Source organism: Ursus maritimus, unplaced genomic scaffold (genome assembly GCF_017311325.1).
Source record: "Ursus maritimus isolate PB19 unplaced genomic scaffold, ASM1731132v1 scaffold_3, whole genome shotgun sequence".
Lineage (NCBI taxonomy): Eukaryota > Metazoa > Chordata > Mammalia > Carnivora > Ursidae > Ursus > Ursus maritimus.
In genome coordinates, this window is record NW_024425563.1 from 56,475,564 (window position 1) to 56,480,369 (window position 4,806).

The window sequence follows — 4,806 nt, forward strand, 5'->3', positions numbered from 1 at the left end:
AGCGTGAATTTTTCTTTCTCCAAGTTTGGCTTTGACCCTGTGATTGGCAGAGTCTCAGCCTCATGTTTTGTTTTGTGCTGAAGCATGCCTCCCCCCGACGGTGTCCTCAGAAGCTTCAAAAGAACGTCAGTGAAAACCCAGATCAGAAATCAGCAACTAAGCAAATGTCTCTCAAAATGAAAGGGAATCAAGGGGGAGAATTTGCTCCTTTCTTAGCTCCGGAGAATGTGGCCCCAGAGAGTTACATTATCAAGTTTCATAAACTTACTCGCTTTGTTTGGGGAAATGGGATAGTTGCTTTATTGATTTTCTTTTGCTGTTGTAAAAATTAACAGAGATGGGGTGGCTTACAACAATGTGAATTTATTCTCTTATAGTATTGGAGGTCGGAAGTCCAAAATCAGTTTCAATAGGCTACAAGGTGTTGGCAGCCCTGAGTTCTGTTGTAGGGGTTCCATGGCAGAATGCATTTCCTTCTCTAGCCTCTAGAGGCTATCTGCATTTCTGGCTCAAGGCTGCCCTTCTCCATCAAAACCAGAAACAATGTGCTGAGTCTTTCTCACATTGCCCTCTGATTCTCTGCAGCTGGGGAAAGCTCTGCGCCTTCGAGAACTCGTGTGATTAGATTGGGCCCACCTGGACAACGCAGAATAGCCTCACCATTAAGATTCTTTTTTTAAAATATTTTTTTATTATGTTAACTTCAATCACCTGTGCAAAATCCCTTTGCCATATACAAGTAACATTCCTCAGTTCTAAGAACGAGAGCACAGATATTCTGTCACACCTGGGAATTGTGGATTCCTATGCATTGCTAGTTATTCACTGGTTATTAGCTCCCACAGACATCTCAAACGTATGATCTCCAAAACTAAATTAACCTTCCACCGAATTTATTTCTTCCTTGACTGGGGATAGATCCATCAACAACTTAAGCTTGAGGCTGAAAACCATTTTTCCTGCGATCCTTCATCAGATTGTTAAATCTGCTCATTTTAACTCCTGTATATTTCTTCAATCTTACCCTGCCCTGTACCTCTCCTACCACTAACTACACTTGCGCACTTTTCATTTATCTGAAAAGAAAGTACTTCTTGATTGATGGGGTCTGGTCTTTTGCTAGGGGGTGGAGCTACTGATGTGAATAAGGTACCCATGTTGTCTGCTTTAATGGAATTTACAGACAAGCATGGAAAACACACATTAAACAAATAAACACGTATAATAAATGTCCTGAAAGAGGACATTCTTGATCCTTCTGATCAAGTACCCCTGGTGAAGTTTTCAAAAACTGAGGTTCAAAATTGGTGAATTTTCTAGAAGGGAGCTATCAAGCTAACACCGAGAATCTGTGTGTCATCCTTGTGCAGGGGCCATGCTAATCTTCTCCGTATTGTTCCAATTTTAATATACGTGCTGCCAAAGTGAGCACAAGCTAACTAACTTATATGCAGTCAAAAGTAAGTACTTTTATGTATGTCACTTTTCCCTGATTCTGTAGTATGAATATGGAAAAGAAGACTACCAAATTATATCTTACATATGGCAACTTATTTTTAATCAAGCTAGAATGGCTTTTTGAACTCATCTTAATAAACTCTTGTCCAAATGGAGTTAACTTTAAGACTAGATATAATGAATCCCACCCTAGATCTAACCCCACACTAGATACAATGAATCCAAATGCCTGAGGTTAGGCCTGGTGAGATGCATTTTAAACAAGTAGCCTGTGAGTTGTTGTACCCGTTAACGTTAGGAAATTATTGAACCAATTTCAACTCACCCATACTCTGTTCCACTTCCAGCTTCTGTAGTCTGTCCACATTCTTCAGCTTGAAACCTCTTTTTACCTTCAAAGCCAGGAATAACGGGTAGAATCCTCAACCCACAACCCTCTGACTCTCCGTCTGTGGACACATCTCTGACCGGAGCTGGGAAGTTTCTCTGCTTTGAGAGAAAGACGCAAGTGATTAGATTGGTTCCACCTGGATCATCCAGGTGTCTCTCCTTGTTTCAGGATCCTTCAAATTCATTCCACCTCTGTAAAGTCCCGTAAACCATGTAAAGCAGCGGAATCACAAATTCCAGGGCTTCGGAGGTGGGCATCTTCGAAAGGAGGGGGAAATCACCCTTCCCACCACAGCATACACTGTGTCCTAAGAGTCCCCTTTTTTTATTGAAGTATAGTTTACATAGAATGTTACATCCGTTTCAGGTGTACAACATAGTGATTCAACAACTCTAGACGTTATGCTGAGAGTCCTTTCTAAGCTGCTACACTTTAAGCACTGTATTGATATTAGCACATTCGTTTTACTCAAGTGGAAACAAGAATGGAGAGAAAACTTTCAAGAGCCATACTAATGAGACTTTTTACTACTCAACTTTTGATCCAAAATGGAGTCTTAAATTCAAAGGGAGAACCTGTGTCTTCCAATATTCTACATAGGTCTCTGTTTGACTTCTAATACTAAATACATTTAACTTGATATTAAAGTTAAATAAATGGCCAATAGCTTAATGGTTGTTCTAGGAGCTCCATAAGGCTATAGGAACTTAGGGTATTATTTTAGTGAGTCATTGAATTAGGACTCTCCAGAGAAATAGAACCAATAGGACATGTGGAATATAGAAAGAGGTTTATTATGAGGGACTGGCTCACACAGTTGGGGAGGTTGAGTAGTCCCACGACATGCTGTCAGCAAGCTGGGGGCCCAGGACAGTGAATGGTGTAGTTCCCATCCAAACCCAAAGCCTGAGAACCAGACGAGCCAGTGTAAACCCCAATCCAAGTTGAAGGCCCAAGACATTGGAGCACTAAAGTCTGAGGACAGGAGAAAATGGATGTCCCATCTTAAGCAGGGGCAAATTCACCCTTCCAACACCTTTTGTTCTCTTCAGGCCCCTCAGGGACCGCATGATGCCTACACACATCAGAGCAGGTGGACCTTCTTTATTCGGTCTACCAATGCAAATGCTAATCTATTCCAGACACACATAGGTGCACCCAGAAGTAGTATTTTACCAGCTATCTCAGCACACCTTAGCTCAGTCAAGAGGACACAAAAAAGTAACCACAGTTACCCAATGTCTGTAGTGTGTTGGAGTGTCATATAGAGATAACAGTTTGGGTTAGAGACCAGACCTTTAATTTGGGCTATCATCTTTTTACATAGATCATGTTAGCATCAACAAAATCAAACGTGAAGACTTTGACACATAGCCTACGATTCTTATTTTAACATAGTCTCCTAAAGTAAATTGCCATCAGCTTTTAAAGCTTGAGGCTTATATAAGTTTATGATATATATTTTTGTAGTTTTGTGGCACGCTTAGGAACTCACTAAGGAGCTATGGACTGAAGCATAGGAGATGTTGACCTTGAGGCATTGACATTTTTTGTGAGCGGATGGTTTGTAGTATAGATTACGAGTAAAAGAAATAAAAGGCAAATGAATTAAGATCTGCTTAATTTTCGACTGACCTCAGTTCTTTTCAGCAAGAAGTAACTCCTGACACTTGGCAAAGGAAGATGCCATAATCCAAACTATATAAATGGCAATGCAACAAGGTAAAAGCTCCCCAAACCACAGCATACTCCGTGTTTGTGTAACTTACAGCCCTCCACTGAGAAAACCCCACCATGACATACTGTTTTCATCACACGTATTTACGCAGAGATAAACAATCCAATACAGATGTGCGTTTGTGGAAAGATGGTCATACATTTCATTTGAACTTCTCCGCCTGCTGGTAAGATGAAAGAAGTCTTGGCTGGTTGGTTCCGGCTGGAGGTTCTGTGAAGCAAGCACAAAGGAGCGTGTGCTACACTTACTATAACCCTTGAGCGCCAAAGCGAATTTAATTTGTATCAGGAAGGATTAAAACAAAGATATTTTTCTGAATGATGAGGTGCTCTGAAATACAGGATCATGTTCCAAAAATGATTGTGCTGAGCCCGTAATCGGATGTTTTACTACATAAAGATCTCCATAAAAGATTGGGTTAAGGAAGTCTACAGTCATGCCAATCCCATTGTTGTAAATCTCTCTAAATCTACTCGATGTCATGGAAAGCACATTTGAAAGGAGGACATGTTACCTGTGTCTATTAAACAAGATACCAGCAACGTTCGCCCACATACATTTCTTGATTAAAGCTCAGATGTCTTTCCCAGAGCTGACTGTATCATCAGAGAATGCTTTTAGTGGCTTCTCACATAGTTCATAAAGGAATCCTGAATGTTATGCTTGCTGTGATAACACAGTAGCGACACAGGGTGTCCAGCATCAGGCACAATTTAACAAGGAGACCGGGCTCATGCTCCCCAAACGCTTCTGTTCGCACAATTCATTAGTGGCTTTGTCATTCAAGCCCCTCAGCCGGCATCCTTTTCTCCCTGGTGTTTCTGATTCCTGGAGGAGCACTAGAAGCAGACAAAAATGTCTTCCTGTTCTCTCTCCCTCACCCCAACCCCTCACGTGACCCACAGCCACAACAAGTGTAAGGCAGATTATCAGAAAAAAAACAAATTCAGATCTCAAAAGATGAAATCGATTGGGCAGAGCTGGACAGCAGTTAGAGACGGAAAGACAAAGATCACAGTAAACTCGGCCACTACAAATCTTCGACAGAATGCAGATGTCTGTGAAATTGGCATCTCCGCTCCTGACTCTTAGCGTGTTCCAGACGTACTCGCCCGGCTGCCCTGAAACATCTGCGGTCCTGTAGCAGCCATTGTCCACAAACTGAAGTAGCTATTTTTCCTCTCATTAATTTTTTTCTGTCTGTTTTTGTCACTTTCGC

The 4,806-nt window shown here is 41.4% G+C and overlaps 1 non-coding gene across 1 annotated transcript; it reads right to left on the reverse strand.

Annotated features, from left to right (window-relative positions):
- Positions 1-1,325: 1,325 nt before the first annotated feature.
- Positions 1,326-1,432, reverse strand: LOC121105975. The gene has a single exon (XR_005838707.1). It is a non-coding gene; the product is annotated as a U6 spliceosomal RNA (small nuclear RNA).
- Between the last annotated feature and the right edge of the window lie 3,374 nt (positions 1,433-4,806).